General features: G+C 43.7%; 1 pseudogene; it reads right to left on the bottom strand.

Moving 5' to 3' along the window:
* Positions 1 to 1784: 1784 nt before the first annotated feature.
* LOC102819601 overlaps positions 1785 to 13385 on the bottom strand; it is a 23161-nt pseudogene continuing 11560 nt past the window's right edge.

The following is a 13385-nucleotide window of genomic DNA, read 5'->3' on the forward strand; positions in this document are numbered from 1 at the left end:
CTCATGGGTGGGAACTGCTGATCTTGTGGTTCCCAATCCAGTGCTGATCCTACAGTGCCACACCAGTTCTCATTTCAAGGATGAGAAATTGAGGTACAGAAAAGTTAGATAACTTGACCATGGTGACATAGCTCCTAAGAAATGGACTCAGGAATTGAAACAATTTCACAGGGGGCTTGGCACGCAATATTGCTAGAAAAGCACAACTCATGTGGAGGTGGTAGCGAGTCATCCAGATGGACTAGAGAGTGGGGTTTGTGCTGGAGCACAAAAGGAGATGAGTCTGGAGAGGGAACTATGAAGGCGATTTGGGGAGGCCAGAACGACAAGCCAAGGAATTTGGCCTCCACTCTATGAGGTGACGGGGAGCCACTGAGGATTCCAGAGAAGAGATGGGCAATCACAGCTGATGACTCATGGGTGCGTAGGGTGAAACTAACAAAATCGGGAAGATGGAAAGCCAGGTGACCAGCTAGAGGATACTACAGTGGTCCAAGCACCAGGTACTGAGGGCTTGAATGAGGATGAAAGCAACTGAGATGGAGGAGTGTAGCTTGGAATGGTACTGCAAGGGAAGGCTGCACAGGATGTTGGGACTGACGAGCTGGTGTGGCAAAGGGGCCGAAGAAAGGGAAACAGGATAAGTAGCCTGGGACCCAGGCAGAAGACAGCAATGGTAGTATCAAATCACCATAAAGTTCACAAGGTCAGCAGTTTGAATCTACCAGCTGCTCCATGGGAGAAAGATAAGGCTTTCTGCTCATGGAAAGATTTACAGCCTTGGAAACCCTACATGGGGTTACTCTGAGTCAGAACCGATTCTACCTCACACAACTAACAACCAAAGAATAAAGGCTGTCCTGATATAGTGCTATAGAATAAGCACTAACTGCAGGGTTGGCGGTTCAAATACACCAGCTGCTCCTCAGAAACAAGGTCCTGGTGAGTTGCAATCCACCTGATGGCACCTAGCACCAACAAAGACTAAAGGTTGGCAAATGACAGCCAGACACACATGAGTTTTCTACTTACAATGCACAGGCCATCAAGTTGGGCCAAACACCAAACACTATATCAACTGCAAAACTGCAGCCTGTTTTGCAGTCTCAGCTCCTGGCAAATTCACTTGTGAGTCTGGAACAAGGATGGAGGTAGACGGAAGGCCCCTCTGCAGTGGGTGAGAGAACCAGGCTTGCAGGATATGATGAGATTAGTTCTGGGGACGTGGGAAGGACGCTTGGTTGCCCGGAGACAATACTGCCTCCACAGCAGCCCTGATGTCCTGTGGTCCTGGCTGCATCTCATTAAAAGGAATGAGAGACGGATGGCTGACACATTTTCTGAAGAGGCATTTTCAATGTCCCAAGCCTGGGTAACTTGTTTATAAGTGGCACTTACAAAATACAAGGGAAAGGAAAGAAGGGGAGAGGCAGAAAGGCCTCCTAGGATCTCAAGGATGAGGGGAGTTGATCTCAACTCTGTTTCAGCTTGTCCAACAGAGACAGTGTGCTGAGCCTCCTTGAAATCCACCTGAAATGAATTAGCCCGAAGTAAAAGTAGGTGTTTATCTCAAGTCATTGCCTCAAATCGCTGACTACCTGTTGGAAGAAGGGTCTGATCGATGCAAACCAGAGCAGCCATGCGTGAGTTGTTACACAGCGGTTAGTATTGATCAGAGCTAAAGGCTGCCGATAAGAATGTGGAGTGGACTGACAGGCAGAAAAGAGGGAAGGAGGAAACAGCCTTCGCTGGTGGCAGCCGTATGGAGGGAAGCCGATAAAAAGTCAATTCCACTTAACGAAATGGCTGCTAACTAAATATTTTGGGGGCCGGAGCCTTCCCAGGTAGCAGCTGGAGCATCTCTGTTCCGGAACTGAGACATCAAACAAGAGCTGGGCATCGACAGGTGAGATTGCAGGGGCCCTGGTGATGGATGGAGGAGTAAGGACGCTCCTGGATGAAGGAATAGGTGGCCGTGGGCTCAGCTGAACTCAGCGAGTGTCTCTGGAGGGCAGTCACTGATGACAGAGAGCTGCTGACAGGCAGGAAAGGGCCAGGGGTCAGGGGCCAGGTTGTAATTTGTGCAACACTTGTTGATTAGTTAGTTAGTTTAAAACCCAGGGACTTTGTACTGGGCTTAGAGAAGGGATGTTGTAACTGCCTGGCAAGTTGGAACAATAGCAGTGTCTTTCATAGACAGCTATCAACCCTCTGCCCATCTGTCATACTGTGTGGCTTGCATGTTGTCATGATGCTGAAAGCTATGCCATCAATATTTCTGATACCAGCTGAGTCATCCATGGTGGACAGGCTGCAGTGGCGCTTCCAGACTAAGACAGACTAGACCTTGACAAAATAGCTAATATAAACGTCATGCAGCATAGCAGAACACCGCCCAGTATTGTGCTGAAAGATAAGCCCCCTTGGAAGGAAGACACTCTACAACAGTGGCAACAATGGACTCACACATACCACAGACCAGGAACACGGAGCAGGACCAGGCAATATTTTGTTCTATTACACAGGAGGTTGCTTTTAGGCAGAGTCAGCTCAGCAGAAGCTAGCAACAAGATCATCAGAAAGAAGCTTATCAGAGGAGTTAAGAGATTGGCTTTGGGGGCTATGGCAGGCATTGATACTGTGTACCAAGAATTGTTTCCTTATACTCCATGTATTCAAGGAGCTCTGGTAGCGTAGTGGTTACGAATCGGGCTGCGAACCTTAAGGTCAGCGGTTCGAAACTACCAGCCGCTCCGTGGGAGAAAGATGAGGCTTTCTACTCCCGTAAAGATTTACACCCTCGGAAACCCTGTACAGGGTCGCTATGGGTCGGAACCGACTCGACGGCACTTAACAACAACAACAACAACTCCATGTATTCAGAATGATTGTACTTCTCTCTCTTGAAGGTAGGTGTGGCCATTTGACTTGTTCTGACCAATGAAATGTACCATGTGATGCATGCTCCTTCCACATGGAGGTGGGTTACATGTGCTTGTGTTCATATGGATAAGAGCACAAAGGTATGGAGATCATGTCTGACTTGTGTATGAAGACTCAGACTTAAAATTAGCACAAGGCCAATTCCTATGAAGCAGTTTTCAGACATGTCTCCACCCTACAACCTTCTTTGCCTTCTTCTGACACCAACCATCTATCTCTCCCAAAGCACTCACTGCTTCACATCTGGGTTCAATAATCCACTGCAGTGACCACACAGAACTCACAGACAATACTCATGATTATGAGCTCTAGTAGGGAAGTGAATAGGGTACAATTCAGGACCAGAAAAATTAGGATGAAGCAGTTCTCTGGTCAGGAAAGCCTCTTCTCTGTCTTAATGCAAGCATGTTTCATTCGTGTCTTTGGCTTCTCAGTCATGTGGCCCCTCGGCCTCTGTCCTGCTTTGGCAAGTGTTAGAAAACCTCTTTTGCCTGTCTGTAAATGTCCTAAGGGCAAATTCTGGAAGCCTGTCTCCCACCTGTAGACAAAAGTTTTACTTGGTTCATGGGCCATGAAGGCCGCAGGCTATCTATCTGTTCATGCCACTGCCTCCTTTCCAGGTAGAGATCTCACATTCCACTCCTGGTTCTTCTATCTTGATGGTTTTGAGATCATCTGTTCCTGCTTCTGAAATGGCTCCTTTTAAACAGGTAGGATGGCAAGACTAACCGATACCAGCATCAGAGTTCTGACACACACCCTGATGCCAAATGATTGGTTCCACCCAATCATTTGATGTGAACTAAGACTTGGAGTCCTGGTGTGGCACTGTGGGACAAGTGCTGGACCTCAAGGTTGGTTTGAACCACAGGGCCAGTGGTTCAAAGTCACCAGCCACTCCTCAGAAAGCCTATACTGGGTTGCCATGAGTCAGCACTCAACAGCAACACCAACAAGACTTGGATAGAAAAGCGTTATCAAGTGCACTCATGGTACCACATAAGGGGTTGAACTGACAGGATTGATGTCCAGGACTACAATGGACTTTGTTGTGCTACACTACAGGACTTTTGCGATGGTTGTTGTAACAAAACTCAAGTCTTTTCTGACTGCTAGAAGGGGATTAGGTTTTAGAATCCAGTCTCCATTTATTGTAGTTGTTGTTATGTGTCATGGAGTCGGTTCTGACTCATCGCAACCCTGCACAGGGTTTCCGAGATTGTAAATCTTTACAGGAGCAGAAAGCCTCATCTTTCTCCCATGGAACAGCTGGTAGTTTCAAACTGCTGACCCTGAGGTTAGCAGTCCGATTTGTAACCACTACGCTACCAGAGCTACTACCTATTGTAGTAGCTGGGTAATTTTTCCAAATGCTTAAAGTTGAGTGCCTGATTCTGGCAGTCATGTATCTCAGTTTGTCGTCTATGGTGACTAGTGTGTTGCTGTGATGATGGAAGCTATGCTATCCGTCTTTTTAAATACCAGCAGGGTCACTCGTGGTCGACAGGTTTTAGCAGGGCTTCCAGAGTAAGACTAGGAAGAAAGAAAGATGGACTACTTCTGAATGGTTAGCCCTGAAAAGATTATGAAGAACAGCAGCAGGTCATTGTCAGGTTTAGTGCCAGAAGATGAGCCCCTCAGAGTGGGAGGCCCTCCAAATACAATAGGGGAAGAGTTGACCATAATGACATGAATGGAGTCAAGTTTTTGGGACTTCATTTGCTGATGGGGCACAACTCAAACTGGGAAAAAACAGATGCAACCATTCATTAATAATGAGAACATGGAAAGTATGAAGTCTGAATCTAGGAAAACTAGAAGTTGTCAAACATTAAACGAAAGGTATAAAGATCAATAACCTAGGCATTAGTGTACTGAAATGGACTGCTACTGACCATTTTGTATCTGACAATAACATAGTTTACTATGCTGGAAATGACAAATTGGAAAGGAATAGCATCATATTCATCATCAAAAAGAACATTTCAAGATCTATCTTGAAGTACAGTGCTGTCTGTGATAGGATAATTTCCATACATCTAAAAGGAAAACCAGTTAATATCACCATTATTCAAATTTGGTGAACCAACCACAAAAATTGAAGAATTCTACCAACTTCTTTAGTCTGAAATTGATCAAACATGCAATGAAGATGCATTGAGTTACTGGTGATTTTGCTGTTAAAGTTGGAAACAAGAGGAAGGATCAGTAGTCAGAAAATATGCCTTGGTGATAGAAGCAATATTGGAGATCGTGTGATAGAATTTTGTAAGACCAATGATGTATTCATTGCAAATACCTTTTAAAACAACCACAAAAAAACCAACAACATACACGTGGATGTCACCACATGGTATTCCAGGAATCAAACTGACTACATCTGTGGGAAGAGACGGTAGGAAAACTCAGTTATCATTAGCCAACCAAGACCAGGGATTAACTGTGGAAGAGACCATCAATTGCTCACATGCAAGTTCAGGATGAAGCTGAATAAACTTTAAAAAAGTCCATGAGAGGCAAAATATGACCTTGGAGATGCATCACCTGAATTTAGAGATCATATCAAGAACAGGTTTTATGCATTTTACACTGAAGACCAGAAAACTTGAGGGATGACATCAAGAACATCATACAGGAGGAAAGCAAAAGGTCATTAAAAAGACAGGAAACAAAGAAAAGACCCAAATGGTTATCAAAACAACTTAGTGTGTAGAGAAGTTATGGTGAATGGAAGAAAAGAAGAAATAAAAAGAGCTGAATAAAAAATTTCAAAGGGTAGCTCAAGAAGACTAACTCTCCAAGTATTATACTGAAATGTGCAAAGACCTAGAGTTAGAAAACCAAAAGGGAAGAACATGCTCAGCATTTCTCAAGCTGAAATAACTGAAGAAAACCTTTGATCCTTACAATATTGAAAGATTATATGGGCAAAACGGACTCGTGGTGTGGTTCTGTATGGTAAGCACTGGACTTTAAACCACAAGGTCAGAGGTTCAAACTCACCAAATGCTCCTCAGAAACCCTGTACAAGGTTGCTCTTAGTTGGAATTGACTTAACGCACTTAATAACAATGACAACATGGGCATTTCAAGAGGCAGCATATGATCAAGAAGCAATGGCACTGAAGGAAGAAGCCAATGGATGGGCTTGAACTTTCAACCTTTCAGTGATCGGCCAAGCAGGGTCTCCCCCATGAGTCCCGGTTCTCTGGAAAGCCACTTCAGCCTCACCTGCAGCCTGCAGGTCTCTCTGTGAGGAGCTTGGCAGGTTCCTCTTGGAGAGCTGAGTGGCCAACTGCAGATCCAAACTTGTTGCATGTGGACCACGTGCCACTCACAAAAGCATTCTTTCTTCACAACATCCTCGGGAATGGTGATGTGAATTGCCTAAGAGCCAAAGCAGGTATTCAGACCCTTAACTGAGCTTATACACACTACACTATGATGTCCTTTCCTAAAGACCTTAGGTGTGAGACAGAAGGATGATGATGGTGTGCATGCTCTTTGATCATCCTCGGAATCTACCTGGACTGACCTGTAGATTCTATCCAGCCCTGAATGGAGGAGGAGGGAGAGCCCTTATCTCTTAGCCATTAACTCCTCTAGGAAATCCTCTGCAAACAGGGCACTTTCACCCACTGAACACTCTGCGTGGTGTACGCTGCTGTGTACCTCCCTTCATACTTCCCACAATCTTCTAGAGTGGGTATCACTGACTCCATCTGGCTGAAGAAGAAACTGAGACTCAAAGAGAGAAAACTGATACTTAGTATTGGTCCCTCGTTTCTCTGAAGTGATCCTGATGAGACCATGCCACAATATTGCTGAGGAATGACCCTTCTAAATACCTTAATTAGGGGGTCATGTTTGCTGTCTGCTTGTCAAATGCTTGTTACTTGAGAAATGCATTCCATTTATTGATACATCAATGTATTGATGTGTGCATGTACACAGACACAGACACACACATGCACGCATGAACCAGTTTCTATGCTCAAGCTGCTCAAACCTATACTTTGGGCATATGAGGGGGCTTCAGAAAATCCATAGAAAAACTTTATGTGTTTTTTTTTTAATTCCATTTTTCCATGAACTTTTCTAATCCCCCTCCATCTATGCCAAGGGATGTCTGCTTACTTCACGCTTAGCAATTGTAATAAACTTCATTCCTTTAGGTAGTAGACTTAATTTTTTAAGTATGGTTCTAATTACCATCCTCCTCATATTTAAGGCAAAACCAGGAAAAGGAAAAAAACAACAACAACAACAAAAATAGTCACCTATGAGCATTGTCAATGAGCCCACTGTTCATCACAACCAAGGCTGGAGTTACAGAATGTAAAGGCGAGAGCTGTCCCAAAATTGTTTCTGGGGGCCTGGGCACATAATGCTGAAATCATTTTGAATTTCACTGGGTTCTATTCCCCAGCATAGGCTGTAAACATTCATCTTTGGGCTTTCCCAGAAATGTGTCTTATGGAAGGGATTAGCTGTTTGCGCATTTAAAGTTCCGAAGGTGAACTCCTCTAACCTAACCCACATAATTAAAGTGGAAAATTTCTGGTGGAGGAAAAAAAACATCAGGGAAAATACCATGTTTGGGAAGAGAGCTGTGCTCCTACAGTCTCAAGAGACGGCCCTGCGTTCTTGGGCACTTAATTATATCCCATCCTGCTGTGCGGGCCAACCCTCTGCTCAGCTTGGTCTTATCTCCACACTGAGACAATAAGCAACTTGAGGGTAAGGAGCTTGACATCAAAGTGGAGGAAGTGGTGAGGTTTATGGCATAATTAAAAAAAAAAAAAATGACATTGACTGATTTCTTAATGAAGTGTGGAAAATAACAAATAAACTAAAATGATAGTTTCATTGCTCAGATAAATCCTGTTGGTATAAACAAAACCATTATGTGGAGCTGGGTTTGAAAATGCAGAGACAGAGAAGCACAAAACGGGAAGTACAAATCCTGCCACCTTCACCCCAGCTCAGCCCGGTTCCACATAAACAAGAACTGTTCACATTTTCTTGTGATCCTTTCCCAATTTAAAATGTGTGTTTTAGCAGCACCTAAGGTCCTCCTTGAGGACTAAGGTGCGCCTGACCCAAACCATGGTATTTTCAGTAACCTTATATGCATGCAAAAGTTGGACAATGAATAAGGAAGACTGTAGAAGAATTGATGCTTTTGAGTTATGGTGTTGGAGGAGAATATTGAAAGTGCCATGGGCTGCCAAAACAACCAACAGATCTGTGTTGGAAGAAGTACAGCCAGGATGCTCCTTGGAGGCCAGGATGGCCAAACGTCATCTCTCATACTTCGGACATATTGTCAGGAGGGACCAGTCACTGGAGAAGGATATCATGTTTGGTAAGGTGAGGAGTCAGAGATAAAGAGGAAGAACCCAGTGAGATGGATTGGCAAAGTGGCAGCATCAATGGGCTCAACCGTGGCCACAATTGTGAGGTTGGCCAAGGTTGTATATAGGGTCGCTATGAGTCGGTACTGACTGGATGGCACCTAAAAACAACAGCAACAAAATCCTCCTTCCTATGAATTATCTGTCTTCCTTGCTATAATATCTCACGTTCCACCACTTTACAGTCTTTTTAATAAAAGCACTGTAGGCACAAACTGTTTTATTAAGAGAGATTCTTATTTAAAAGTGGAAGCCACAAGGAGCAATGTGGACAGTTTATTACCCATCCCTTCCAACTGGAGGTGTTATATAGCTTTATGACTAAGTCAAGAATGCAGGCACTTGAGTTCAGCCCTCAAACCACACCCACCACTATCAGGTCACTTCTGACTCACAGTGACCTTAGAGGACGGAGTCGAACTGCCCCATAGGGTTTCCAAGACTGTAATCCTTACGGAGCTGTTGGCCACATCTTCCTTCTGCAGAGTGGCAGTCAGGCTCGAACCACTGACTTTTCAGTTAGCAGTCCAGTGCATAACTGCTGCACCACCAGGGGCTTCTTGGAGTTAGGGCACTTAGGCTCAAATCCAAGTTCTACCCTTCACTGTCTCTAGGCAGCCTGTGTCTTAGTTTATTGATCTATAAAGTGCAGTAATAATAGTACCTGCATCATAGGGTTGTCATGAGAATTCAGTGAAAAAAAATACATGAAAGGTACTTAGAACAATGCACTGCTGTCGTTAAGTGTCATGGAGTCAATTCCAACTCATAACAACCCTGCGTAAGATTTCTGAGGAGTGGCTGGGGGATTTGAACCACGAACCCCACAGTTGAAGCTGACCTTGAGGTCCAGTGTTTATCCTACAGTGCCACATCAAGACTCCTAGGTCCTGAAAAATGTTAGCTATTATACCTAGTATAGGAATGGACTTCAAAAAATTTCTTGAAGAATTCCATTATCTTTTAATGCCACTTTCCCATGAACTTTTTGAAGCCCCCCTCTTACATATTTAATAAGTGCTTTTTAAAACAACTTCCCTTTTGGAGTGCCTACTAAATGCCAGCCGAGGTCTGGAGTGCATTATGTACATGAGTCATACAGCCCTGAGAAATAGGTTCAAGTCATAATCTTCTTTTACAGAGGAGAAAACTCACACAGTCAGGTCACACAGGGAGGTGGGCTTTGCATTCTTCCCCTAGACCAGCCAACACCGAGACAGTATCAAAGGGGGCGCAAGAGAAAGACTTCTGGAGCCTGAGAGGCTAGGTGAAAGTAAGGGCTGAAGACTGGGCGGACACAGGGAAGAAGGACACCTGAAGACAGGAAGACAGGCACCAAAGGCTCTTTAACTAGAATGTGAATTTGCCTGAGGCCAGTGAAGATCTGACTTCCTCTGTAGCAAGGAGTTGCTAAAGCCTGGGGATCCAAGTCTTACAACCTGGTGTCCCCATTCCAACATGAGTTTCCTAACCTTGGGCAACTCAAATCACTTCTCCAGCAAGTTTCCTCTTGGATAAAGCAGGGATAATAAATCCTGCCTGGGCTACCCCTGGGGCTGTTGTGATACTCAAAGGAGACTGGGGATGTTTACATGATTAATCGTGATTAATTGGAAGGCACCTTACAAAGATACTAGATATTGTTAATGGGTGGATATCAATAAAGGCTGGTGTCCTGGTGTGGCACTCTCAGCTAACGCAGCAGACTGCAAAGTCGTTTGAATGGCAAGGGTCAGTGGTTCAAGCTCACCAGCTGCTCCTTGGAAACCCTATATAGGGTCACTATGAGTTGGAACTGACTCGACGGCACTTAACAACAACAGCAATAACTAATGAACCCTGATGTGGTGCTGTAGGATCAGCACTGGACTGGTAACTGAAAGGTTGGCAGTTCAAACTCACAAATTGCTATCAGAAACTCTATACAGGGTTTCTGAGAAGGGACACAACAACAACAAAATAATATCAGATAAAAAAAGACTTTTGTAAAACAATAATTTAAAGAGATCAAGAAGGACAGTATATAGTAAGTAGTTCAAGGTCAATTCATCAAGGAGCTATAACCACCTATGTATGTATCCATTTTACAACAGAGCCTGATAGGAGCAAATACATTCTTAAGCAAATATATATTTTACATTTATAAGGAAGACTGTAGAAGAATGGGTACATTTGAGTCGTGGTGTTGGAGAAGAATTAACAGTACCATGCACTGTCAGAAGAAGAACAAACAAATCTGTTAGAAGTACAACCAGAATGCTCCTTAGGAACCAGGATGATCAGACTTCGATTCTCTTACTTCAGCCATGTCATTAGGATGGACCAGTCCCTGAAGAAGGACATCGTGCTTGGTAAAATGAAGGATCAGCAAAAAAGAGGAAGATCCCCAATGAGATGAATTGGCACAGTGGCAGCAGCAATGGGCTCAAGTGTAGCAACGGTTGTGAGGTTAGCGCAGGATTGGACAGTGTTTCGTTTTGTTGTGCATAAGGTCACTATGAGTTGGAATTGACTTGATGACACTTGACAACAAAACGGTCTTATAACATTTAGTTTTAGGGTTGTTGTAGTTAAGTGCCACTGAGTCAGCTCTTACTCATAGTCATTTAAGTGCACATGACCCAAGCCATGGTAGTTTTAGTAGGTTTAGAGCAAACCTCCAAAATGTGCTTTTTGAGGTGGAGAGTGATACTGTGCTAGGGGGCCAGATCATGCCTGTAATCAAATTAAGAAGAGGTGAGGAGCTTGGAAGCCTGTAGACAAGCAATAGAGTATTACTGTGATCCAGGTGCTGTGAAAGCCGGTTTGAAGAGAACACCATCATTGGGTTTTTTCCCTTCTGTGTCCTTCCACTTTTAGTAATTTGGGGTGATTGGGGACTGACTGAGGTTCTCTATGACATGTTGGAATTTGTCCTGCTCTACCATCTGGTTTACTGCATGGATATATATTGCAGAGACACAGAACAATTGACAGAACCCCGACCATTTCTCATGGATCCAATATCCTGGGTCTAGGCTGTACTTTAGGCTAACGTACAGTGAAATGGATCAATGCTTAAAGCACATAATGTACCATGCTTTTTCAAGGGGTTGATTAATTGTGTCACAGTCCCAGACTCAGTTAAGGCTCAACCTTTTAAAAGTTTTATCATTGTATAAAGTGATCAATCAGGAGGAAGAGAAAGACAAACGCTTGACTTTGGCCATCTTTGTGAGCAAGCCTTGCTCTATTGGTAACTTCAGTTGACTTGCTATAGAGAAATCGGGATTCATGCAGATGGATGGTGGAGTAAAACATGGGAAAAGGAGAAGGTAATCAAGTACTCTAAGAGGAACGTAGGCTGATTGCTCCAGCACTAATCTAACTTGGCAGTACAGAGGAGTTATTGGGAGAGTTTAAGAGTCATGCACACCACCCACAGAGAGTTTGGAACCATTTGTCTGGGATGTGGCCTGGGCATCCCCCAGGGATTTTAACATGTGCTTTTGGAAGAGAACCCTTGGTCTGGTTATAGCAGTTTTTGGTAAAACCATTAGCTGAGGGATGTTTATTTTGGTGGCCCCCAACTTCTGTGTTCTCTGTCTCCTGTCTCCAAGACCCTTTCTTAGATTCCATCCTACAAGAAAATGCTCTCAAGGTATTAGCTGATAAGAACTTCAGATTTTAATCATCCCAGAAGTACCTACATTTTAATATGGCATTCTTATAGTTGAAAAGACCCAGAGTAATCCAACTATAACAGAAGGGTTTGGGTCCTCCTGAGAAGAGTGGGTGAGATGTATTTTCACCAATGGTTTTCCAATCATCATCATGGCAACAACAGTCAACCCTTATTGTGTGTAAAACAGCCCTATGAGAGAGGCGTGCTTACATGAAGAAACTAAGGAACAGAAGTGTGGAGTTACCTATCCAAGATCTATTGACGCAATTGAGCCAGGACATGAACCTAGGAAGTTTGACTCCAGAGATCATGCTCTTCACCACTTAACTCTCATATTGCTTCAACAGTCTCTACTGAGCTCAGAAGTGTGTTAAAGGATTAGGTTTGTTCCTCTAATAATAGCTGCAGGGACGCTTCCCTATGATTCTTCTCTTTCAAAATCTCTGAGGTTTTGTTTTATTATTCCTAAACAGTGTCTCTCCTTGTGAGAAGGCTATACTTCTCCTGACCCCAAAGGCTTGGCCATATGATTTGTTTTGACCAACAGCATGTGCTTGGGTGTGATGTATGCTACATCTAAGCAGAAATTTTAGAAGTCATTGTATGCCTTCTCTTTTCCCAACTAGCATGAAAATAATAGGAAGACAAAGATGGAACAGAGATGCAACCAATGTGAGTGTAAAAAATGTACAACTTTGTTGTAGGGTTCTGAGACTTAATGATTATTTGTTACTGTAGCACTACTCAGCGAAGGCTGATGGATACACTCTCTCAACATCTACATTTAAAACAAGAAACGTTCCAGGGATTATAGGAATAATATCCTTAAATAATCAGGAAACATACATAGAGAGCCCTGGTGTGGTGCTGTAGAGCAGGCACTGGACCAAATGGTTGGTGTGAACATCAAGGTCGGTGGTTCAAACCTACCAGCTGCTCCTTGGAAACCCTACAGGGCCACTATGAGTCAAAACTGACTCAATAAAATGTAACAACAAGCACAGATACATGGGTAGTTTATTACTATAGTTTATCCACAGCAATCTTGCAAATAGGCCAAATACACCTTTCCATCTTCTGTAATCATTGTCCATGCAAGTATCCATACCCACCTCAGAAGGCAATCGCCTAGCTCAGTGCACCCCGATTTCATTCACCAGCCCCAATAATCACAAGCTGAATCAGAAAGAAAGACTGGAGTAGAAATAAAATGTGATCTTGGGCTGGACTGAATGAGACACTTGACTGGATGGGAGATAAAAATATATGTTGTTGTTGTTGTTGTCAGGTGCCATCGAGTTGGAACCGACTCATAGTGACCCCATGCACAGCAGAACGAAACAATGTCCGATCCTGGGCCA

The sequence above is a fragment of the Chrysochloris asiatica genome, unplaced genomic scaffold (genome assembly GCF_000296735.1).
Source record: "Chrysochloris asiatica unplaced genomic scaffold, ChrAsi1.0 scaffold00037, whole genome shotgun sequence".
NCBI classification, from domain to species: Eukaryota; Metazoa; Chordata; class Mammalia; order Afrosoricida; family Chrysochloridae; genus Chrysochloris; species Chrysochloris asiatica.